General features: G+C 35.2%; 1 pseudogene across 1 annotated transcript; it reads right to left on the bottom strand.

Annotated features, from left to right (window-relative positions):
* Nucleotides 1-1979: 1979 nt before the first annotated feature.
* LOC309831830 (phytanoyl-CoA dioxygenase, peroxisomal-like) lies at nt 1980-27252 on the bottom strand (annotated as a pseudogene). Its single transcript has 2 exons — nt 27131-27252; nt 1980-3071 (listed from the first exon to the last, which is right to left on the bottom strand). The product of its transcript is annotated as a phytanoyl-CoA dioxygenase, peroxisomal-like (transcript).
* Nucleotides 27253-27418: the final 166 nt, after the last annotated feature.

Here is a 27418-nt window from a genome sequence, read left to right as displayed (position 1 = left end):
ATGAATAATGAATACTTAATTTTGATTACAGCAGGAGAAACAAAAATAGTGCAGTAGAACCAATATGTGGAAAGAAGAAAGATTTTGTTCATATACAACTATTTTAAAACTTAGGCATATTATATATACTGGCATATTACAGATGTAAATTTTCTCCCAAACAGTCAGGTGAAAAAAAACAAACTGAACTTATGTATTTTCTAGTGAAAAATAAAATTGTCTCTACCTTCCCCACCATATGATTGCAAAACTCATGTCGGTCATTTGAGAGTTGCCCATGTCCTTCCTTTTATTTTATAGAGTCAAAGCTGGGGTGGCAGAGTCAGCAGGGCAATAGCCCTGCTTTGCAGTTCATCTTGGCTGCCACTGAAATGCCCATTGTGTCATCCCCATGCCCTTTTCAAAAACAGGTTAATCTGCCAAATGACTCTAATCCTTTCCTACCAAATCTGGCTCCTGGTACCATCTCTGCACCCCTGCACCCAAGTGCAGGATGCTTAGCTAATTAGTGACCAGGTCCCAGTTGCCCCTTCAGCAAATCTGTTGGAACCACTAAAATGTTCTGCTCTCTCTCAAGGATTGCAAACCCTCCATCAGAGTGGAATCGGTCCAACTGCTCTATGTCCAGACACAAAACCTTCATTTTTTGCTACCCTCTCTCTCCATGAAGATTTGCTTTAATCTCATTTGATGGAAATTAACACCAAGACTCTGACTCAGTGTCAGCGCTTGGAACTCCAGAATCGTCAGAACACAAAGAACTGCCTAAATACTCCTTGATGGAGCAAAGAAAAATTCCAATTTTGTAGCCAAAGAAGATAGTTACACATTTCATTATCAAAAATTGCTCTGTTATATAGGAGTATGAAAAAATTTGTCAAGTGTCAAATGTTCTAGCTCTCATGAGCCATCTTTACTATGGCTATGTTGTATATTAATATTGTTTTTAAGTCATAGTTCCTATAAAATATCGCCTAAATTATTAAACTTCCAAATAATGAGGTTTTTTCTTGTTCATTTTTAAACTTTATTAGGTTAAATGTCTTGCAAGTTTTTGGTAATTTAAAGAGTAAAGAGGAAGTTTGGAGATTGTTTAGCTTTGACATGTATTTGTTCTATGATTTACCACAAGCCACTTAACTTATTAGATCCATAAAATTAAGAAGTATTAGAACATTCCTCAAATTCACTATATATGGAAACAAATTTAAAGGCAATATAGTTCTCCATTTTATTTAAGTATCAGAATATATATAAGCAAGTATCTATTACTGGACTTTTTAGTTGGGTTATCAGTTTCTTCAATCAAATGACAGAATTGGACTCAATTGTTCTTAACCAGGGAACAATTGCTTAAAATTCTGATTCAGCTGCTGAATCCAGACACCTGGATAATTTGTGATTCCTTGTGATTTTGAGAATCACAAGGAATCACAAATTATCGAGAATCACTAGACTAGGTATCCAGATGGCACTTTCCAGCTCTAAACTTTTCTGGTATTTGGGGTGGAGCACAGAGGTTACTATTTCATGTGTACTGATAACTCACAGTTTAGCACCTTATATGAGCAATAAAGGACAGTCTGAAAAAAAATGACAGATTTATCCCCTGTGTTTTTAGCAGCATATTTCATTGCATCTTACATTTAATGTATGATTTCTCTTTTGGATTATTCCATCTGTTTCAGTGCTTTTGTCTTTTGGGGTGTTTTGTTTGTTTGTTTGTTTTGTTTTCAATTATACATCACTTTTATTAGTTCCAACTCCAAGTTTTCCTTAAAACAGTAATATTTCACTTTAACTGTTTTTATATCCATTAAAGCCACCCCACCTTACTGCAAAATTACCCCTATGCAATTAAATACTGGATCCGTGCACTTTGATTTTATTAACAAGTGAATAGAGAAGATTATCTCATCTCATTGAGAAAACATTTTTCTCCGACACCTTATCCTATCTTGGTTTTCTTTAAAAGAGTTCTAGCAAAGGGCTATTTCAAAGGTTGATTCTCCTATCACGATGTGCGCTTGAAATTCCCAAACATCCTTCAGGCTGACGTCTTTCACTCCATAGATTTACTGACTAACCCTAAGACTTCCTTTCCAATGTTTTCTTGATTGGTGCCATTAACATTGATGTAGTGGTGGTTGGCATCCGCGAAATGGTGGGAAATTGCCTTCTGGAATCCTTGACTTTTGTTCCGAACCAGATTCATGGACAAGCAAAGGATGAAAGAAAATGGTGTCTCTCTTCTCCTTCATGATGTGCATCCGGGTATTATTTCTGTCATAGTCTTGGACCCCGTGGAATATGATGTTAAATGCTCCCTCTCAGTGGGAATAATCGTGTGGTTTCAAGGGACCTTTGTGTGTCCCTGGGAGCACAACCAGGCAGCCATTGCTCCGGTCAATGTTCTCCTGGCCTTCCAGGCACAAAAGATGCTATTGCTGGGTTTTAGGGGAAATAGTGCAGATCCTTGTGCAAAAGGTGACGGACGGGATGTCTTCTGCCTGAGTCTGGAGGTTTGTTTATCAGCATTTCATGCATGGCCATAACATTGGGTCCAGTGAAGCACTCCACATATTTCAGAATTTCAGGGAGGGTGCAATACCTGAAGAGTTCCTTATCTTCTTGGAAATCTTGGACCTTGGTAGTCACTTTCTCACTTGGCATATATTGTGATTTTGCAATGGTCTCATCTTTCATCACCATCAATCCCAGTGGTTTCACCTTTTTGCAGATTCTGTCAAACTTATCCCTCAAGTGTTGAATATCAGCATCAGTCACCAAATTTTTAATGACAAGAAACCCATTTTCTTCATAAATTTCTCTGTTCTAGGCTTAGAACTTTATTTTCACGAGTATACTGGAATTGTTGACTATGGAAACTGGCAGGAAAAACAGCCCCTGAAGTGGGGTGGGCTATGATGGCCTCGGCTTGGCGGTGCCGAGGTATCACAACAAGATATGCAGACAGGGGAGGGGTGGTCCTTGTCCATGGCCTTCGGGGGAACACCGGTGGCTGGGCCTTGGCCCCACTTAACTCTGAGAGCGGCTCCGCCTCCCCGAGGCTAGAGAGGCTTCAGTGCTTTTGTTTTTAAGACAAAGGGAATAAATCTAACTTTTTCATACCAGTTCTTTTCTGAAGCACATAATAATATATTGTTTTCGCCTCACTTGCAATAACAGTGAAGTGTCAGTCTCTTTATGTATTGACATTTGCTAATCAGAAAATTTGTGAATGAAATTATAACTTTTCATAAAGGCTGGATATAATGCTTCAAATCATTTTGAGAGCATTAAAAAATAATCAATGGCTAATTGATTTTAATGTGATCCCAAAATTCGATTAAGTCTTTTGATTAAATTGATTAGTTACAAGGCCTTCAGTAATGAATATATAGCAAAAAAGTTTAATCTAAATCATGATGCATCAGCTAACAACCAAACTCATGGTTAAAAATGGCACTGTAGTGATTAGGTGACACAAAATGAAGTCCTTTGGGTATGTCCATTCCAAACAGCCTACTTTTGTTTATGTAGAATAAGATTTGCCTAAAAAAATTTGTTACCCAGATCTTTACTTTTCATTACACAGATTTTAGTCTAAGAATTTATTGAGAATAATTTAACATTACATTTAGGAAAGTGGTTCAATGTGATGGGTGTCAGTTTTCTTTCCTTTCTACAATATGGTAGATTATAGAATTGTTTTCCTTGTATAATCCAAGAGGAATATAGAATTTTAGTTCATTCATCTGATGATTGTATAATTCTTTCAATGTTTTCCCCTCAATTGTCAATTTTGATCAGCTAATATGTCTGTCTGAAGTACCCCATTTCTTCATCTCTAATCTGTTGTTTTCAGTCTGTCATGGTAGTGAAACACATAACCAAATTTGTTAGGATTATATGTAAAGTAAAAACAAATGGATCCTAGAAAAGATTTGTTGATCCACCTGAGTAAAGAAATACATGAGCTTTAATACTTTGGACTTATGATATCTACTTTGGAAGCTCAGACATATTTTTCCTTCTTTCTTATTCCAAGATTCATTAGAGAGAAGTGAATTTTACAGATGGTTGAGTTTTGAGGTTTAGAAATCTGTGGAGCAGTGTGAATTTCATAACTGTTGTCTAACAATGTAACTAATCAGAGAGAAATTTTCCATTTTCAGAGTCTCCAGTAAAAGTGGACAGTTCACAGTTCCTAGAAATAGTCCAGTTTAAAAAATGATTTAGAATTGGTTGAATACAATTTCCATTGCCAACATTAGCCAAAACACATCAATAAATAGGTTTATTTCCAAAGCATTATCAGACAGGTTAAGCGTCAAAGTATTTCAATACCAGCATTGTACTTTTATATTATTGTTTGTTGTATTTACATCACTATAACTAGGACTCAATTCTGGGCTTCACAATTTATTTCTGAGAATTTAGTGAATAGTTACACAGTAATTTATTTTTTTTTCCTAAAAAATATTCTTTCTACCATTTACATGGATGCCATTTTTAAGTGGTTGAGTCTATATAAAACTGTTTTTTAGAAAGCTTTCATGTTGTGTTCAGATACTGTTTTTAAGATAATAAGAGAAAAAACACACATCTTCCTTCAGAAGAACAGGTTGACTTAACAGTATATTATTAACTGACAAGAGCAGTGACCAAAGAACTGTAAATCCTTCATCTCCATCAATGAAGAGCTCCATTGTGTTCTAACTCTGTGTCATCCCAATCCCCCATTTGTCTGTGAGGAGTTTATCAATTGTGAAGAGTGTAAGGAATTTTGAATAAGAGAGTGGATATGTATATGTGGAAACAAGCATGTGTGCAAATGTGCATACACATGTCAGTGCATACACACAAAAGAGAATATGTCTTTGTTCTTTAGCCATTTGCCAACCATCCTGATTTAAACAGATAGCAAGAGGTTTCCAGCATCAAGTTCTGGAGCCCAGGTTAACTACTTCATATATGAACTTGTCTTGGTTATAATACATACAGATTAATTACAGCTAGCAGATAAATAGCTTCTTTATGTAAACTGATGAAAAGCTTTTGTTAAGAATAACAGAGAGAGGTCTTTGCATTTTCTCGATTATAATGGGTCAGGTTGTGCAGCATGCCTTTCACAACCAAAGGTTGCTTGCACGTCGGGGACAGGTCTTTGAGGCCCACAGCTTCCCTTCCTAGCTGTGCCACCTCAAACAAGTCACTTATCCTTTCTAAGCCTCACTCAGCTCATTATAATAATGCACATATTAATAACAGTTACTTTGCAGGATTGTTATAAAGATAAAATAAGATACTGAATGTAAAATACTTAACACATTGCCTGCCACGTATAAAGCAATTAACAAATATAAACCATATTTTTTTACTCTGCGGAGGAGTGGGAGGATTTAATTGTGGCTGCAGAAAAAGAGAGAGACAGGGAGGAAAGGAAGGAGGAAGGGAGAGAGAGAGGATGAGAGAGAGGGAGAGACAGAGAAAATAAAGGATAGATGAATGAATTGAATTGGCAGGTCTTTATCTCTATCTCTTTAGCTTATTTTAGATTTCTCATAGACTAAAAATCCCATAGATTTCCACATCTGTGACTCTACTCCTGTTTTGTAAATAAGTTCATTTGTACCCTTTTGTATGTGGAATTGTTTAGATTCCACATATAAGCAATATCATGTAAGAGGGGGGATGAATTAGGAGATTGGGATTGACATATACACACTACTATGTATAGAAAAGATAACTGACAAGGACCTACTGTATAGCAAAGGGAACTCTACTCATTACTCTGTAATGACCTATATGGGAAAAGAATCTTAAAAAAACACAAGTGAATATATGTATAATTGATTTACTTTGCTGTACACCCGAAACTAACACAACATTGTAAATCAACTATACTCTGATACAAATTTTAAAGAAATACATATAAAGCATATTACGTACACACACACACAAGAATCTCATAGAGTCTGTACTCATCCCAAGATTCTATGGATTTGGCAACTGTTGAAAGCTTTTGTTCTACATGATCTCAGGCTGCTGGGATTCTTGGGCAATCCTTTAAGACTTGATGTGAGATTGGTACATTTCTGATGAAATGCTCTGCATCTGATGGACACAAAGCAGAACACGCCCACCTGCCTCTCTTCAGACATCTGTCTCTCTTCAGACATCAAGCCTTTAATCTGGCTAACTCCACCTAAATTTTAGTGCCACAGCCTTCCAGGTTAGTTCCTCTGATTTAGTTGCTGGCCTTCTCTGCCCTCTCAGAGAAAGAAGATCTCCTGTCATCTAAGTGCTACACTTAAAAGACTAAGATGAAAAATCCATCTGCTATACTTAAAAAAAATCTGGAACAAAAACTCAAGAGAATCACATGTGATTGACATAGATGTAAGTGTGAATGAGTATATGAACATATATACAGACATATAGGTCTAGAGTGTTATTACTGATCCTGTAACTCTTAAAATATATATATAATCAAGGCCTAATTGCATGTCAGAAAGTGTAGATCCCACTATTTTCTGTGCTGTGGTGTGCCTTTCTAGGACTGCTTTTATAGTTTACCGGTATATCATAGAAGATGTATTTTACAAAGAAAAACACAAGTCTCTTGGAAATAAACCAGGTTTCTCATGGTCACACTGTGATGTAAAGCAGAGTTAGAATGGTCTGCAGATCCCGTGCCTCTCCCATATTTTCCTTCTCTTCTAGACCTCGCTGAGCCTCTGTAAATATCAGAGCCTGAGTTCAGTTGCCCACAGGACTCACAAAACTAAAAAGGATGAGAATCCTGAGATCAAATCAGTATTTCAGAGACTCCATAACACACCACAATCACCTGTACCATTTCTGAAAATACCTGCTAATTGGGACTCACTTCCTGGGGATTCTAATTAAGTAAATAGGAACGAGGTGTTAGGCTTTGTGTTTTTAAAGTATATCGCAGAAGATTCACATGCAGAGCCATAGTGCATAAACACAGGCTTCTGGTGGTCACTGGGCTGCCTGGCCCGAGCAGCACTCAGCATCCAGCCTGTGCTCACCTGAATGGAAGCCAGCACTCAGAGGACAGACCCTTTCAGGGAATGGGCTGTTCACAGGTAATGCAGCCAGAGACTAAAATTAAAGCGCCAGCTTCTTATCTGCAGATTAACTGGAACTGAAAAGAATGTAGAGCTAGAATAATAAAAAGTAAATTTAGGATTAAAGTAGAAACTTAAGATGCTAATCATTGCTTTTTCATTGCTTTTCTCTCTCAAGTGGAAACTTTCTATGGAAAAAGTAATCTCCTTAGCTGGTTTTGACAAGCAAGTCCAAAGGCCCTAGTCATCAAAGGAGTGGCTGTTAGATGACATTGGTTTGGAAAGAGTAGGCTGACCAGTTAAGAGACAAAATATTCAGAAAGGAAAATTCCAGAAAGTTCCAGAAAGCAAAACTTGAATTTGCCTCCCAATGGCAACCATTTACATAGCGTTTAGTATTTATAACTATTTACCTAGCATTTTCATTGTATTAGGTATTATAAGTAATCTACATAGGATTTAAAATATACAGAAGGATGTGTGTAGGGTATATGAAAATACTACACCCTCTTATATAAGAGACTTGAGCAACCAAAGATTTTGATATCCTCAGGAGTCCTGGAACCAATCCCTGGAGGATACCGAGGGATGACTGTACACAGTTTCTACTAAATTATGATTTGATATTTGCAGGGTACTTGGAGTTTGAGAGTGGGAAGCCAACCTCTTGCTACCCAACTGAGATCTTCTTCCAAGATTTGAATGGGAGCTTCAGATACAAATCCTATGTGATGTAAATTGGACCTTTAATTTTATAAGCAGCCTGGAGCAGACTGAGAACTGCTGTTCATTTGTTCTTGCTAAAGCTTGACAGAGAACCAGAGCTGTAGAGGGAATATTGGTAAGAAAAGATACAGTCATTTCATCAGTAGTTGCAGTAAGAGAAACTTACAGCATCTGGGTACAAGTGCCCTGGACGTAAGAGAGGTAATGGAACACAGGAATGTCAGTTCCTAGGCTTACAAGCAGGTTACTAGAGAATAATTTACTTCTGAACCAGAAACATAGTATGGAAAACATTCACAATCTTATAAAAATTGACAGCTTTCCTCTTTGGTGGGATACTCAGCTGGCAAACTCATTTAATGGCTATAGTGACTGGAGTGAGATATAACCTGTAATTGTCATACAATGCATTTTAGAACTTGGTATGCTATTTTACATTTGGTAAGAGAGAGATGGGCTGAATCAGAATCAGCCAGGTCATGGAGCATGAAAAGCATTACTGGAATGGCATGGAAAATTAAGGAGGAGTCTAGCGATAGGCACTGAGAGACAAGTGAGAGTTGGTGGTAGTATCATGAGGTGAGAGGAGTCTAAGAGGAAAAATTCAGAGGACATTGCTGTCCCTCACTTCTTAAAGCAGGGATTTATTGCCTTGCCACAGATTTTTGAAGTCCAATTTTCATTCTTCAGATGACTGGGAGTATGTCAAGTGAATGACTTCAATCCAGAAATTACCCAAGGTGATAACATAAAAATGTGTTTATACAAATTAAAGCTTGAATACTAGAGCTATTTATTGAAGATGCGTTCTTACTAAATAAGTTAAATTTAAATTTTGAAGTGTAAAATTTCTCAAAATTTGGCTTTTAAGATATTTTATTAAATGTTCTGTATACACATAAGAGTGAATGAGTTTTATAATGGGAAAAGGTTTTAAGGTATTGTATTTTAATCCAGCTATAAATATATTTTAATAAACTCAAAATTTACCAAAAGAAATTAATTTTAATTACAAACCCCTCAATTTAATAAGAAAAATTCCTAAGAGAAAAGTAACTGCCCCATGGCTTCTTTTTCATTACTGAGGATTGGAATAATATACTGATCATCAAACATCAAAAAATCCAAAGATTTTGAAAACATTGTCTAAGGATATGAGCCCCTGGTCACTCTGAAGTGGTACCAATTACTGCACTTAAGCCACCAGGGAGTTTGTTTTTACTGTGTTCTAGTGGACACAGAGAGAGGAAAATTTTTTTCTTAAAATTTGCCAATCTAACTAGCTAATCAATGGATTTCTTTCATGTGTCCTCTCAATTTTTTTTCTTAAGTTTTGTGTGATGAATTGTAATAAATATATCCACAAATACACTAACTCTTTGGTCTGACTTTTAAGTATATTTTGGCATCCTAAGACAAACTAAACACTTTTAAAAATAAATGAATTTGAACCAAATATAAAACAATATTAAAATTAAGACTATAAAAATCCAAGGGAATATAATGTAGAAAAACATTTTCAATTTGTTACATAATTGTCCAATTATAATTTGGCCCTTATTATTGTCTCTAAGGGGAAACGAATGAATAACTCATGCAAATCAAAATTCAAAACCAAACTATAATCAGTGTCGTTATGATTTATGTATAGATGTCTGTAAAACCCTAATACAATCAGATCTTATTGTAAAGCAAGTTATGTATCAATCATTATATATGCCTATTGAGATGTTCCTGTAGGAAAAAAAATGTTTGTTTTTTTATTCCTCCTTAGATAAAAAGTTTGACTTAATTTAGATAAAAGAAGACAAAATTGTTCCAAGTAAATTCTTCTAGAACTGCTTAGATTGTGGAGGGGAGCAGAGAACCATAAAAGGCAGGAATTAAATAAGGAGGGCATCTCCCCATTTCTCCAGACTGGTGACTTAACCAAACAAGTGGGGCCAGAGCCTGAGGTGCTTACTGAGGGGCTTAATTAGTCAGACCTGAAACTCATTTGTTACTTCTTGTTCATGCAATTAACAGGCAGACAGAAGAGGAGAAGTTCTAGCCCTAAGCAAAGTCATAATATTTCTGTGGGTTAAGACCTTTTCACAGGCTCCTGGTGATTTTTTGACAAAAGCAGTCTTTAGTGGCCATCTGCTTTTGCTCTCAATGATGACCTGTGATTGCATCAGTCTAACTGCTACCTACTGGAACAGTTTATACAAGGACTGTCCTATATCTGTGTAGTCATAAAACAGGAGATACTCCTTGTCACATAAATGCAAAAACTATACCAGAAAATTAATAAATGTGATGTAAAGGGAGGAACCAATATATATTCATTTTCTGATCTTGATCAAGAGTTATAGATCCCATGAATTTTACAAATAGTTTATCATTTCTTTGTTAAAGGGAGAGAGAATCTGAAAAATTCTTGAAAACTTGAAATTTCCAGAAGCTAGGAAAGAAACATTTCTGCTAGCAGAAACTTGTTTTCTTACAATTGGAGTGGTGTTGGTGGGGGTGGGCTGGAGGGACGAATGACACTAAAACCTGGATTACATCAGAGGGAGAAGCCCACCAGCAAAAGAGACCCTGGGCTGCAGTGTAAGATGCAGAGGTAGTTCAGATTTCTTTACTGTGCAAAATGTCATAAATCCATTGTAAATAAGTTTATAAGAAATTATATATTTTCCAATTTAAAGTTATGTCTTATCTAACAATTATTTATACTAGCTAATTTTTTTTTATGTTTTCAAATAATTCCATGGTCTTATTTTTCTTGTATACTAAGATTGATTACTATACAGAGTGCTGAGCTACCTTTTGAAATTCTCTAAGTAACACTTTAATAACATTAAAATCCAATTGCAAAATTATTGCACATTCTTTTGAAGACAGTTTAGAAAAATAGGAAAAAACAGCAATTTTTTTAAAAAGTTATTTTGAATTTTATTACTAAAAGAGCCATAACCAGTATATTCTGTTCCAGAAAACTATATGGAAAATACTGTCTCATATATTTTAGTTTTCAATTGATCATTCAATAACTTATCTACTCCTTTAGAAGATAAGTCATCCAGTGGGATAATTAGTCCAGAATGGGGTCATCTCTTCTCCAACCCTGGAAGAGTAAGAAGAAGGGTGGTTTGTGTGGAGGCCTAGGGACTAAATCTGTCCTGAGAGGGCTGTAGTTGGGTTCTGGTAGTTGTTCTGTAATGGTTTATGTTTGAATTACCTTCCAAATTTAATATCAGGAAAATGGCATATTTGAATCAGAATGTCCATCTTCTTTTGAATAACCAGGGTATTTGGTAAGTCCAGGCCAGTTGTGACATAGAAAGCCTTCCTGGAGTTGGTGACCTCTCCGTGCTTTAGACACTGTTCCCCTTTGGTGCTTTCTCAGTTTACTAGTACCTGATGGCCTCCACCAAACGTCTACAGTGCTGGTGTCTGAACCCTACAAAATAGTGAAAGCTTGTTCCAAACTGATCTTCCTCTGTTCCAGGGATTTATGAGCTCTCCATTTAAAGACTGGGCTACAGGATATTTTTCCACCAAGACCCAAGCTATGGAAGTTACCCTTACATAAATAAAAAACTTAGAAACAATAACAAAGAAAATGTTCTTTTCCTGATAGAAAATCAGCATGTCCATTTTACAGTAACCTCATTAATGAAACTACAGGGGAAAGAAAAAAGGGTGGAATCTTTAAACAGGTTTCATAGTAGAATCACAATATCTTTTAAATAATGATTTAAATTTTGTGGCCAGCAATTTTTTTCATCTTATCCTTTTAAGGTACTTTTCTGAGCACAATTTTTGTGCATAGTGTGGGAACTTTAGTGTTGTAGTAGACTCAAATGAGTGTGTATGTATTTATTATCTATCTGCTTATCCTGACACAAGTAGCTCATATGCTTCCTCATTTCTTATATTCATGCTGAAGAATGAGTAGACTAATTGACATAATGCAGTGATCTATCTTCTTTTATGTTTTCACTAGAGAAAAGGTATACTCTGCTGAAACAGGTTCAGATAAATAAGTCTCTCTTACTTCACAGTGTACCTTATTCTGTGTAGGCAGCAAAGATTCCTGTTGACATTTGGCCCATAGATGACCTCTTTCAGAGCTAATTCCTGTGTAGTTATACTCTGCAAGTATATCAAAAGATGAGGTGTAGTATGAATAATTTATCTTTTAAAGGATCCAGAATATCAATGTGAAGGAAAAGTAAAACTGACATGAAGTTCATAATATGATATCTATTTATTTAATAGATCTATGCTTGACAGCCATTTCTCTGGTACTGACAAGCATTACAAGGATTTTTTAAAAAACACTTCCTAAATATATTTAGATCTTGTTAACAAAGAGCTGAAAAATAAAAATTCTATGTAAATCACATACAAACATATTTTAATTAGTTATTATTATTATATTAACATTAATTATTATTATATGTTATTTATTATACATTATTTTAAAGGTTATACATTATTAATAATTACATCTGGGGTTTTGCTGTAAAATTCTAATTTATTAAGTATAAATTCATTGCAATGAAATGGTTGGAAAATTTTTGTATAAATTATGTTTATACATTTTCTAAGACATCTACCATTAATCTAAATAATGATATCTACTTTAGGTTATTAATATTTAATAAAATTAAGTTTTTAAAAACTCTTCAAAATCATTTTAAAATTTTCTGTATATATCCATAGTTGTTGAATTCAATGACAATGGATATCCATGGCACTATTGGGTCAAACTTTTGTAAACAGTCTCCAAACCTCTTTGATTTTGATTCCCTAATAAATAAATAAAATATTTTTTTCACATTTTTCTAAAATATGAATTATTCGTAAATTACATGCTACATGACTTATTCCACTAATACAATTATAAAAACATGCACACGAAATATCAATAAAAATTTAATACAGTAAATAAAAATAATTTTAAATGTTGTATTGTTTATTATTAATCTGAAATGTTTGTTTATTTTTAATTTATTATAATTGACTCATGAGTGCAGTGTAATTCAATGTGCCATCACCTATTTTTAATTGTTGAATTTTGGCATAGTCATCTGAGTCAGCTTCTAATTTCAATTTGTGAAAATACTTGATTTTAAGAACTGACCAAGATGAAAAAGATACCATATGGTGGTACGTAATCAAAGATAGAAAAAGTATAACATGAGTTGTGCTTCCTAAATCCTTATATTTACATTTCAACTACATTCACTAATTACGTAAACTCTGCAGAGAGAAAGGGGAGATAGTGCTGCTGGCTTGGTCTTCTCTGCTCCCCTTTTTTTGCTACAGGTACTACTGTGCCTGATATTCCTAAAATCTATGATTATCTGGTTTAACAAGGTACCTTTTACTAGAGTGAGGTGATTTATTTGTTGTTGTAATTCTTTGGAGTCACTGCAGCTGGTACCATCTGACAACAGCTTTGGCAGGGCAAGTTCTCTCCTTCATCTGTCACTTATAATGCCCTCTTTACTCCATGACACATCCCATCACTCTCTTCTAGCCCAAGAGGAAAGCTTCTTGAGAGTATCCCTTTAAAAATGGTCAGCAATATTTCTTCCATTTCTTTGGATTCCACTACTAGTGAGGCAGTAAAATAAAGTAGCTGAGATCTCGGGACTGAAGCCAGACTGCTGTGTTCAAATTGTGGCTCAACCACCTATAAACTGTAACTTTGGTCTAATTATGTCATTTTTCTGTGCTACAGTTTCCTGAGCTATATGAGGAAATATATGGGTAGAATATGGAAGTAATTGCTATTTTTGTGAGGTGATCAGGAAAAGTAAAAGGAGATATTGAAGTAAAGAGCTGAAAAAAGTGAGTGAGGGAGTGAGCCATATGGATGATCTTGGGAGAGTGCTCAAGGTGAAGGGAACAGCAGGTGTCAGATCCTCCAAGGAAGAGCATGTTTGGGTCAGCAAGAAATAAGGGAGGTGAGCGTGGCTAGAGTGAGAAAGGATGGTTGAGAGTTGATGATTCAGAAAGAAGGAATGGAGGCAGATGACCACAGACCTAGCAGGTTCTCACAAAGACTCCATTTTTTACTCTGAAAGAGGAGGAGAATCAATGAAGGACTTTGAATAGAAGTTTGACAAAGTCTGACTAAAGTTTTTTCTTTTCCTTGCATTTAGTTCTTCTTTGTTCTGCCACACTGCATTCTAATGCAGGGAGCTTACCTGTCCTATTTCCCCACACAAGCTTCCTGAGAGCCAGGGTCATTAATCAGTCATCTTTGGATCTACAGAGCCTACTACATCACCTGGATTAAAATAGATGCTCAATAGTTATGTGCTGAAGGGATGAATTAAAAAAGGAGGAAAATTAAGCTCTGAATTAGTCAGCTGAGCACAGCAGAAAGATCTGTGTTCTGAAATTCAGTACATATGGAGTATTTGCTCAGAAATACTGGCTTTGTGACCTTAGGGCAATTCTGTAGTTACTGATTCACTAATCAAACCTTTTTGATTTGATTCTATGGACAAAGTATGGCATCTCTTAAATTACCTGGGTCTGAGTTTTCCTGTTTTTACAGTGAGAGCTGTACCTATCTGTAAAGCCCTATGCTCCTTCAAGACCTATTCTCATTCTAAATTAAGGGTATCATGAACCTCAAGAAATTTTTGTCTTAACTCACTCAAATGGACCATTTCCCAGGTACATTTTAATGAAATTGAAGACTAGAAACTATATCCCAGCTATTAAAGCCTTAGGCCTATTGAGAAGTCATTAGTTTTATAAAACTTTAAAATGCTTTCTCCCATTCAATTTGACATTGCTAATGATCTTGAGTCTACTTTTCCTCTTGATATTCTTATATTGTCTAATTCATAAAACTTAACAAAGCATATGTCACATATAAACTTACATCACTCTTTAACATAAGAGATAGGGACACATTAAAATACATGCATTAATGCAGCTGCATAAAAACAACTATATTTGTTACCATCAGACATGCTGTGATATGAATTCAGCCACTAATTATTAAAATACACATTTAATAATTCATGTTTCATTAATAATGTACCATAAAAATACAGCATATAAAGGAATATATTTATTGTGGCATTCTGAAGAATTATCTTGAGGCTAAAGATTAATTTAAAAATATGATCATCCTTATCACACATTCTGGGCTATTTCATGAAACAGCCACATATTCTGTTTATGACCTAGTTTTAACTTGGCTCCTCTGAAATTTTTCTGCACTATTTTTAGTGCCTTGAGGGAGTAGGGTGGGATTTAAACTAAGATCATTTTCCATAATCATTGGACATTACTGTAGCACATGGAAATAATAATAAAATTTAGCATTGCCGTATTTTATGTGGAGGGAAAGAATAAGCTTGTAGTACATTTTCTGTTACTGCCCCTTACAGGGTAGATATCCTTTCTGTATTTTTTTTCTTGATTGGCAAAACCAAAAACAATGGAAACAAAATGTGTCATTTGTTGTACTTGACATGTGTTCTATTATATACGATTACCTGGGACCATAGTGTTTGGTGGTATCCCCGAGGACTGCATGGCTCTTAAATAGTGACATCTCAAGGAATGCCCACAATGGTGTTGACTTCATCTTATATGGAAAATAACTTGCGATGGCCCAAGAATGGCAGCTTACAATTCTCAAAATTGTAATGCATGTTTGTTAATTAATCTAGGTAACTATATATCTTTGAAAATATCCTTCATTGTTCATGTGACTATATTGCTTAAACATATTTTTATTGCATATCAAAAGGAGTCATTTTGATTATATATATATATATATATATATATATATATATATATGTATATACAATAAGTATTTTGCTCAACTTTTTGACCTTGACGTTGGTCCTCATGGGTTATTTAATTTTCTTTATCCCCCTTAACATATTCTACTCTGTCACTGGTATAATTGACAGGACCTACCTGTCAACAACTGATCTTTGCTTTTTCCCCTCACTCTTAACTTATAGTCAGATGCTTCCAGGATCCATGTCCTGATCTGGTTGCCCCTGGAAACTTGGAAAACCTCCCAGCTGAAGCCAATGTCCATCTTTAAGCTTGTTCTAAATAATTAGTTTCACATCTTAGCTTTCTTTGCTTCAGGTCTCCAAAACTTGGTGGTGTTTTTTGTTGTGGTGGTTTGTTTTTCTGGTAGGGCATCTACCTCAATTGTGGAAGATACACTGCTTTTACTTTTATTTCTATTCTTTTCTTTAATGATAAGGTCTTAAGATCCTATAAGACAAAATGTGTTTCTTTAACCAGAGAAGTTTTTGGAAATGCAAATTCTCAAGCCTCATCTCACATCTGTTGGATCAATAACTCTGCAGTGAGGCCCAAAAACCTTAACAAGCCTTCCACAAAATTCTAATCTCACTAAAGTTTGAAAAGTACAGCCATCAAGCTTTTGTGTCATCTAGGATTTTGAGCTTCTTCTTCCAACCACAGTGGGTTTGGCCTTGATTTTTTTCCTCTGGGTACGTCCTGATTCAAATTTGCTTTCCTGCTTCTGAGTAATATTCTCATCTGGGACACCACAGTGGGGAAAGCCTGGATTCTTTGCTACCAAATATTGTCCATAGTGAGCTCTCCTCACTTCTATATGTTTTAAAGTAAGTGCTTTCCTAGGACCTTTGATTAATTCTAATGGGATAGATTCATCTCAATCTTTCCCAGGCAAGGCCTGAGAAACATCCCGTATTTATGAACTCTTCTTTTAAATTCTTAGCCCCCCAAAACAAAGAAAAATAGTACTAAGTGTAATGTATTTCCCAATTAGTTTTACACTATTAGATGTCATTAGGAAAGCGACTGTGATTTCTCTTCTTTTCCATAGGAGATAGTCACCTAACTTTCCTAAGTCATCCTGCCAGATTTACCACGATTTTAGCACTTGTAATATTAATTAATATGCTAATATAGTTTTATTTACATATTTTGGGAAATTTTTTTCCATCTCATTTTAATTTCACATTGGCTGCTTCATAAAATTATTGAAACACATTTGAGACAGAATCATACCTCTCTTTTCTCTCTACATGAATGGAGATGGATCTCATAACATATAGTAAATATTAGTTGACAAGATGGTTATGCTAAAAATAGGTCTTTGCATTATGAAATAGGCTAACACTATAAATTTATAAGCCATTCCACTTTGAGCATACAGCATTTTATATTCATCACATACTGATTTTTAAACTACTGACAAGAAATGTTTCCCAAAAAGCAACTGTGAAATATAACTGAACATGTCTAATCTGACAGCTTCTTTACATCGCCACCTGGTTTTCAGCAATAATTATTTGTATTCTTAGTTCTTTTCCTTTTTATTTTAAAATGCACGTGTTTCACTATAATGCATGCATTTAAAAGCAAATAATAAGTATAAAGATAGTCAAATACGATTTTCACTTTAAGTAGTTTATTTAAAAATGTTACTTGAACTTAATGCAATAATTAATCTATAGTTATTACTTAAAATATAGCTTAAAAAGTTTTATCAAACCATTTATAAAAATTATAATAGCATATAAATATTCTCCAGATTTTAATACAATATTTGGCTCTAAGTTATATTTCTTTAACATAAAATCTATTTTCAGTATAAGTATTACTGAATGATTATGCTTTGCTTAGTAAATTGAAGGAAATTTTATGAAGTAGGAAAATCAAAAGGAGGGATTTTTAGGAGTTTATAAAAGGTACAGAAATTTACTATGTGACCTCTCTGATCTTAACAACCCTTCATTTATATGCAACATCCACTTTAGCTATGGTTTCAGTAAATGACCATTTGTTAACAGTCAGTTCTTCTTCAGGGGTTTATTAGTTTTAAAAGACAATTATTTATGTGAATGTGATATATATGGGGAAGTTGGAATTGCAATAGAGAAAGAAAAACTTGTTAAAACAAAAAAAATATCCTAAGAGATGTCTCCATCTCATATGTTGTAGACACAAACATTTTCGGAATAACCAGAGGTCTTTCCTCTTGGGAAATACTCCTTATTTCACAGAGAGGATAAATTGTTGCTTTGAGTCCTGAATTAAACATTATTTATAATCATGCACTCTTTTGTAAGGAAAGCTGATTTTTGCATGCAAACTAATACAGATGGGCATTGTTGGAAACAAAATTATTATTATTATGTCTTATTCAATAAACCAATAAACAGTAAATTTTTTAATCAGCCTTAGAAATTCTCAGATAGATGACAGGGTAAGCAGATAAATAATAATAAAATGTGTGCAGTTCCCAACCCAATCAATCTCAAATGCCATTTTCAGAGAAGTAAAAAGATTTAGGGACTTAGTATATTTTACTAAATATATATGAGAGACAAAATCATTGATTCTGCCTTTTATTCTTTGGGAAAATGTGGTTTCAAGTGAGTTTAACTATTAGCCTGCCATATATTTTTTCTCTTACATAAAATGGACTAAGAGCCTTTAGAATTAATTTTTTTTTAAATTTTATTATAGATTTACAATGCTATGTTAATTTCTGCTGTACAACATAAATCAGTTATACATATACATATATCCACTCTTTTTTAGATTCTTTTCCCATTTAGGTTATTACAGAGTGTTGAGTAGAGTTCCCTGTGCTACACAGTAGGTCATTATTAATTATCTATTTTATATATATATGTGGAAAGAATGGTACAAATAAACTTATTTACAAAACAGAAATAGAGTCACAGGTACAGAAAACAAACTTATGGTTATGGTGGGGGAGGAGAAGGTGGGGGGAGGGATAAATTGGGAGATTGGGATTGACATATACACACTACTACATATAAAATATGATTAATTTTAAAAATTTTAGAGCCACACACACACCAAAATATCCATTCAACATAGTATTCTTACCCACAAAGCTATCACCCTTATATGGGAAGTTAATTTCATTCAATTCAATTAATATTTTTTTAAGGACTTATATGTTAAAAGTCTTCATTCTTCGTACTGTGAGATATACATAGACTAAAAAGATAATATTGCTGACCTCAATACACATAAATTATGGGAAAAGTGAGAGAAAATTATGTTCATATAAATAATAGCAATTTAAAGTAGAATGTAATATGTATAAGAAAAAAAGAGTGTATAGATTGTTTTGCAGGTTAGGGGAAGATTTTTCTCCCAGAAATATTTGACTTTTGTAGAAAAACAGCATATTGGAGCAGAGTCACTCTAATGATAAATAATAAAGAGCATAAGTACCCTTCATAATGGTGTTGAAAAGCAGATTCTCAGAGGTCATCTCCAGGTATTTTGATTTGGTATTTCTGGGCTGGGGCCCAGGAATCTTGTCATTTTTAACAAGTACCTCAGGTGATTAGATCAAGCCACCAAAGTTAACCTTTTGAGATCATAGGAGTTGCCTTGAATTTTAGATTATGGAGCTTTTGTTTTCCTTTACTTTATGTAAGTCCTCCTAACAATCTTTAAATAAATTCTCTCTTGTCATATGTTTTCTTTCCTTTGGTTAACTTAGCCAGGATTTCTTTCTGTTGCTTAGGCTGCCTATACAATTTCTGAATCAATGTCTCTGGCAGTTCCTTAAGGCTATTTTTTTTAATCTACATAAATATTTTTAAAAACCTAAATATTGTGTTAATGTACATATGAATTCTTATGACTACTTAAAACGCTCATATATTTAATTTGATGATGTAATTAAATGTAAAATGCTTTTTCATGCTACTGTTAATATACTTTTCTCAATGTATGTTTGTTCCCTACATTTTAGTTATATAAAACTTGATGTGGTTTTGAGAAGAAAAGAGGTATTTTTTAATATATTTTATTCTATCCTATATTTTAATTTTATATATTCATATTTAGACAAAAGGGCATTTTATCACTTTCACCTGGAAATGATAGTAAAGCTCATTAAAAAAATGAAAAACAATGTGCATATTATGAAAACAATTTAGGTAATATTGGGAAATAAATATTCATCATTTGGTTTCTGCAATCATACTTTAGTATACAGTTTGAGTCTTCAAGACCTAGGGCAGAAGCTAGCACTGACTTCAGTTGATAAATGTTTCATGAATTGCTGACATCATTTGCTGACATCAAAACCAATTGCTTTTGGTTTATTTGCAAGATCAGCTTGTACGCTGATTCAAATATAATCAAAGCTCAAAATGTTGTGCTCTGAATTGAAGGTAGAATGGTAAGCAGTATGCAGGCCCTTCCCTTAGGACTCTTACATACGCACACACACACACACACACAGAAAAACTCTTTACCATAAAATGTGATTAAAAAAATATCACCTAACCCACCAAGCTAAATTATTTGTTTTTGTTAAACATGTGCTGTAACACTCTCGGGACCAGCTGTTATATCTCCTCATGGCACAGGCTCTGGTGACTTTATACACAGTGTGTATGTGTGTGTGTGAGTGTGTGTGTGTGTGTGTGTGTGTGTGTGTGCATATGTATGTATGTACATATGTGTGTATGTGTGTGTGTTTTCCTCCTTCTCATTGTCTTCCTAGCAGATTGTGAGCCTGATGATATTGTGATCTGAGAGACCCTTTCTCCCTTATTGATTACTGTGTGCCTGGTGCTTAGAATGTGGAAGGGTGTCAGTAAGTATCTGTTAATTGACTGAACAAGATGCCTTCTATACTCGTGTTTTACGAAAGGCTGAGCTTCCCACAGGTGTATTTTGTCAAAGAAAACTGAGTTTTCAAACCTAACTACTCTTGCCTCTTATGAAAATAACTATAACTATATATATATATATTTATAGGTACATATATACATGTATATATGGCAGCATATAGTATATACTATATATAAAATATATACTATTATATACATATATAATATACATATATACATATATGTATATACTAATACATAGACATATATAATAGCAGCATGAAATAGTAGTGAAATCTGATCCATATTATTGCATAATATCATGTGTTTTTTGTTTTTGTTTTCTTTTTTTTCGGTACGTGGGCCTCTCATTGTTGTGGCCTCTCCCATTGTGGAGCACAGGCTCCGGACGCGCAGGCTCAGCAGCCATGGCTCACGGGCCCAGTCGCTCCACGGCATGTGGGATCTTCCTGGACTGGGGCACGAACCCGTGTCCCTTGCATCAGCAGGTGGACTCTCAACCACTGCGCCACAAGGGAAGCCCATAATATCATGTTTTTAAATGATATGTGATATAAGAAAAATATTTAGTAATTAAAATGTCTACAGATTTTTCAATCTGCAGTTCTTCTCAATCACTCATTTAATTTTGATTCATGTAAATTAGAGGTGAATTGGGAAAGTGGGCTTTGACTATAAAGTAATTACACAGAAGATCTGGAATACTTAACATTACCATTCATAGTCAACATATATTGCATTCCTATGCAAATAGCTGCTTTACTAAAGTCACAGGGTCCCAAACTGAGTGGTGCCAAGGTGAGACTCCACTAGTCCTTTGAGGATCCACTGTTGGTACAATTGTCTATACTTTTCACTGCCTCTGTAAGTGTGGGGCTAGGCCAGTGACCTCTATGTGAAGGAAGATGTGGTCTGGAAGTCTTGTCATGTGATCTTGACACCTCCAGCTAGGCGGGGCTAAGTCCTAGTGGAGTGCAGGTGCATGTTATCTTGCAAGACAGTGATCTTGGTGTCATCTTCCAACAAAGGGAGGGATAGTATTGGATTGTCCAAAAATTTCCTTCAGATTTTTCTGTAACATCTTACAGAATACTTGCACTACTACACTGGGTTCTGGGTTCATTCACACTACACCTACAGCCACCACAGTCCTTTTTCTCCAGGTGACTCACAGCCAGCTCCAAAATGCCATTTTTCAGTCCACGTGCTAAACCACTTTGGCTCTACCTCTTTTAGATGGGACTGCACAGGAAACTGTTTAAGAGATGAGATTTTTCATGTAGAGAGTTTGTTGTGAAATCCTCTGGGAGCAATATCTGTGAGGGAGTAAAGGAAAGAGAAATGGACAGAAAGACAAGCTGAGCTGTGATGCTGTAGCCGAGATCTTAGGCAATCCCACAGAAAGCACTCAAGCTGGGGTGCCCTTCAGAGATGTCTCGAATGAAGGCCAAGGGGCTTGGTCTTGTACCTCTGTATAAACCAGTAATTGGATGTGGGATGGCTTGGCGGGTGGACGGTGTGACACAACATTGGCCAAAGCAGCTCTCATCAGGCAAGGACAAAGCCTAGGGAAGGACCCAGCTGTAGATTATCACCTGGAAGCAGGGGCTAGAGGAGGGCTTCAGAGAGGAAGGGGACTCTGGGTGGTCCATTACAGCACCCACAGCAACAGCCCCGGGGGCTGACCAGTAAGGTAAATAAACATTAACCAAGCAATCCAGCCTTTAGTGAGTAGAATGTGAAAAGCTAAATTGAGTAGCCTAGGTGACCTAGCTGATGTGATTATTTTACTTTATTTTCTAGGAAAAAATACTGTTTCATGCCTCTGTGCAAAGCAAGCAAGCACCCTCTTTCTCTCTCATTGATAACGATAATTCAAAACCAGAAATTCTCTATGTCTGTGAGTCTGTTTCTGGGACTAGCAGATGAAAACTATTATATACAGAATGAATAAACAGCAAGGTCCTACTGCATAGAACAGGGAACAATATTCAATATTCTACAATAAACCATAATGGAAAAGAATATGAAAAAGAATATATATATGTATATATATTCATATGTATACACATATATATATGAATCACTTTGTTGTACACCAGAAACTAACACAACATTGTAAATCAACTATACTTCAATTAAGAAAAAACAGATTGATTGAGAGAGTTATATTTAAGTCAGTATACAGAAGTTTTAAAATTAGAGAAATCTGCAAACATGTTCCTTTATTTAATGTGTGAACAGAAAAAGTCATATAACTATATTTTGAAATAATAACAAGCATTAGCAGCATACTCTTTTAAGAAAAGTAAGTTTTGAAAATATAAAATCTCAATAGTTGGCAAGGCTGTGGAAAATTGATATAACAACTGTATCAGTAGGTAGTTTAAAAATTCCAGTCAAGCAAACCTTAGTCAAATGTATGTTTCAGCAGATGTTTTATATATTTTTAAAATTTTTCTGTGGGAAATAAGGAGTAAAAATTTATATTTTAAAAAAACAGAAATAGAAGTTAATTTCATGTTCAGTCAGTGACTATTTCTGGGAGAGATCTAGTTGAAAGCACCGCAGCATCTTGAGGAGAGGGAGAGAGCTCATCATTAGGCTGTTTTTATGGGCAGTAGTTTTCTCACTTGCTCTTAAGGCCTCGTTCCTTCAGCTAATCACCTTTGGGGAGTCTGTGCTTCCTGCCAAGCTCTAGACTCTGGGTATGCAGAGCTGAGCTGGGCACAGTACTTTCCACACGCCCAAATTCACATTGAAGAGATAGAGTGATAATTTTAAAAAGTTAATAACACACAACAAGAGATGCAACAGATATATGAATGAGTGTAGAGACCCAAAGATGGAGCAGCCATTGCTCCTGCATTGCAGAAGGGAAAGAAAGAAACAAACAAACAAAAACATCTTCATGAAGCTTAGCTTCTTCTTGAGGGATGCATAGGAGCTTGCCAAGCAGAGAATTAGTTAATTTTACAGTGCACATTTATAATGGTGGTAATTCTCAGTGTAGTTGGAGTGCCTGGTATACTGGGTGGAAAGTTGAGCAGTGGTAAAAAAAGAGAATGGAGTTTTGGTGTCAGACTAGAAAAGACAATTTATTCCAAAACATAGAGTTTAGATTTTGTCCCATGAGTGGTAGTAGCTAACAGGGTCTTATTCAGAGCTGAGTAAAATGATTGTGTTTGATTTTTAGAAAGGTTACTCTGGGTCTTATGAAGTAGGAATGAATGTGGTCTGAGACATAGATTAAATAGAAAATAAATGCCATAACTGATGCTAAACGTAATAACCCTGTTGTATGGTAGTGGTAGCTGACTATAAATAAATATCTAAGGAAAAATGAGAATAATTTAATAGATTAATAGAATGAAATGTAGAATGTAATGGAATTTAATTTGAAAACCAGGTTTTGTTTTTGATGTGCTCACCAGAGGTCTAGCTTTGTGTACAGAATGCCAGAGGGTAGACAGATGGACAGTAGGCAGACTGAAGAGATCCAGGACTTAATCCCTGGAACTGTGAGAGTTACTTTATAACAGGGTAACAGGGACTTTTCATAAGTGATTAAAGTAATGGTCTTGAGAGGAGGTGGTTATCCTAGATTATTTGGATGGGCCCTGAATGAAATCACATATACACTTCCAAAAGGAAGTGAGAAACAGAGATTTGAAAACAGAAGGAGGCCGTGTAAGGATGGAAGCACGAAGTTACACTGTTGACTTTAAAGGTGATGGAAGGGGCCAAGGAAGCAAGTTCTTCCTGGAATCTCCCAAGGGAGCGCACATTGTCATAGGTACTTGTCTTCACTAGCAAAGTGACCGCATGACCTCTGTATCCTCACATAAAGAGGAATGGATATTTGACTTTGCATTCAAAAGTCACTCTTATTAATGGTGTTAGTTCCAAGGCTTGGCAGTTTAAAGAGACTATGCTGTATTTCATTCCTGAAATAAAACATCAGGTATGTTGAACACTTGACAAAGCCTAAGAGAAATCCCATAGTTCTTCTGTTTGCTGGATTTTGACAGAACATAGTAACAAACAAGTTTGGAGTCTAGTTTCTCACAGCTAGAAGTAATCTATCAAACTATTAACATATTGGAAAAATGAATCATCCCTTCCATTTTCTGGATACTTTTCTAGGTAAATAATGAAGCAAAAACCCAGAATAAATTCTGCTTTATAAGATATCATTAATTCTGTCTTTTCCCTAAGGGAAACATTAAGTAACTTTCTGTTGACCAGATTGAATAAAATTCCTTGGCAGTTTGTACCCATTTCTCAACCTAGTTAAAAAAAAAAAAAAAAAGGAAACTCCTAAAAAAAGCATTTTAAATGAATTATTTTCAAAACATACACACGTGCACGTGTGCACACACACACACACACACACAAATTTTTAGCAGCCAGTAGACTACAAATTACTATATGAAGTCCCAGATTTTTAAAGAGGACAGAACTTTCAGCAACAAATGCTAAGCCATAAATTGCTTCACAATCTATACAAATCTAATATATAACATATGTTCTACTCTAGAAATGGTTCTATTTATGTGTGTGTGTGTGTGAATATATATGTGTGTGTGTGTGTCTTAAAATTATTCCTGCTCAAACAATCTTTTAAAAATCAAGCAGTCAAGTTGCATATAAAATCAATGCAATTGCCAAAATACTTCGAAAGAGACTTGGTAATAATATAAATGTGGAAAAAGTTAGTGATAAACTTTAATAAAGTGTATGAAACTCATGGGTAGTTGTGAGTAATTTAGACTTAGATAATTCACCTTTCTGAGGTATGTTTTGCCCCTTAATTTTACCTTCCTCATTTAAAATTAAGAATCATAAGTTTGAATGATCTTTATTTATCCCATGACTCTTCAATGTATGCTGAGCCATTCAATGATACTAAGCCATCAGCCATTTTATAAAAATATATCAATTTATTTCCTTACATGATCTGTAACATACATTTTATGCAAAAAGACCTACAGACAATAGATATTTTTATGTTATTTTATGGTCAATAGAATGATGTATCTATATGAACACTAGAGTAATTTTTTAGGCAAATATTCAAGTGGAGATATTTTGTTTGTTTTGTTCACTAAATAATCACAAACACCTAGAATACCAGTCATATCATACGCATTCAGTAAATATTTGTGGAATTTTAAAAAAACCTATATATTTTTTTGTTTCTCTTGTGTTTTTCTTTATTAATATTATGACAATGTGATTTAATAACATTCATTTATTACTCTTGAATATGAGGACAAATGGTTCTATGTAGAATTAATTTTTATGAGCTCAAATGTTATTAACGTTATTAGTATAAACGTTCCATGCCCTTGCGTCTTAGGGACAAAAGCTAACTTTATAATTCTTTGCATCCATTCAAGAACAAAAGTGTATATTTTGGTGATTTGTTTGCTAGTACTAGCCACTGTAATAGAAAATTTCCAATATTCACCTTACCAAATATAAAATATTTTATCAATAAATGTTGAATAAAAATGATCATATTTGAATAATCCCAGTGGAAGGGAAATAAAAGTAAATATAATTATTATAATTTAACATGAGTTTTAAAATTGACACATTTTATTAATAACAAAACAAAGCCATAAAATATCTAATAGTTTAATGAAATCAATTGAAAATGTTGAGATACTTTAAAGAATAAAGAATACTGCATAATAATTTCATTATAAAAAAGTATTAATTTCTTTTAGGGAAAAGAAATCAGAAGGATGTTAAAGATCATAATTGCTTTCGAATTAAATGGTGGAAGTAAAAATTAATTTACAATTTACATAAATACATATTATTTTTGAAAATCTTATTTAATATCTCACTAAGGAAAATTGGACTTTTAAAAATATTTAAACTCCCAATGACGTATATTTAATTTCCTATATTTTTGAAAGTATCTTTATTAAGAATCTTCAATAATAGTGATAAAGAAGGGCAGGAGCAAGATGGTAGAGGAGTAGGAAGCAGAGTTCACCATCTTCCACTGAAACATTGAAAAAACATCTACAAGTGGAACGATTCATACAGAACAGCTACTGAGCACTGACAGAAGACCTCAGACATCTGAAAAGACAAGAAAACCTCCATGTAACTGGATTGGACAAAACAAAATAGAAAAAGAAGAAATCAGGACAGGGCCTGTGCCCCAGGGAGGAAGTTGTGAAGGAGGAAAGGTTCCCGTACCCTGTGAAGGCTCCTCACCAGTGGATAAATTAGACGGACATAGGGTGAGTCTCGGAGTCTAAAAAAGGGGAGAACAGCAACCGGTTTGTGGAGGGCAAAGCCGAGAGTAACCTGCACAGACGGTCGGCACTGCCACCCTGTGCTTCCCAACCTAAGACACCCCACTGTCGGTGTGGGTGGCAGTCGGGGGCTGAAGCTCAGACTCCGAAGTTTAGTCCCAGGGAGAGAACCAGGGTTAGCTGCAGAAGCAACCTGAAGAGGTCGGCCCATGGCAACTGAGGGTGTACTAGGAAGAAGCCTGGGCCCACCAGAGAAGCAAAGCACCATTATTGGGAGGCGCACAAGGAGAGGGGCGGGACCACCATAAGAAATTCTACCATTGTGAGCACTCCCAGGCAACAGGACACCACTTACAGGAGCTCTGGGGGCAGGTGTGGGTTGCTGTCACCATCTTGGGCTCCAGAGGCGGGCACTGGATGCCTCTTCCAAACTCGTGGGCAGACACCAGGTCCTACTCCCACTAACTGGAAGGGCATGGACAGCTCTGCCACTAGGAATTGCATCAGTGAGCCCCAGAACCTGCCCCTGCTGACCTTGAAGGGCACAGAGAGTTTCCACCATTAGGAAATCCGTCAGAGAGCCACAGGACCCACCCCTGCTTACCTGGAAGGGTGCAGAGAGCTTCTGCCACAAGGAATTCCA

Source organism: Grampus griseus (genome assembly GCF_964374135.1).
Source record: "Grampus griseus genome assembly, chromosome: 13".
NCBI lineage: Eukaryota > Metazoa > Chordata > Mammalia > Artiodactyla > Delphinidae > Grampus > Grampus griseus.
This window is presented reverse-complemented; position numbering and strand designations above follow the sequence as displayed.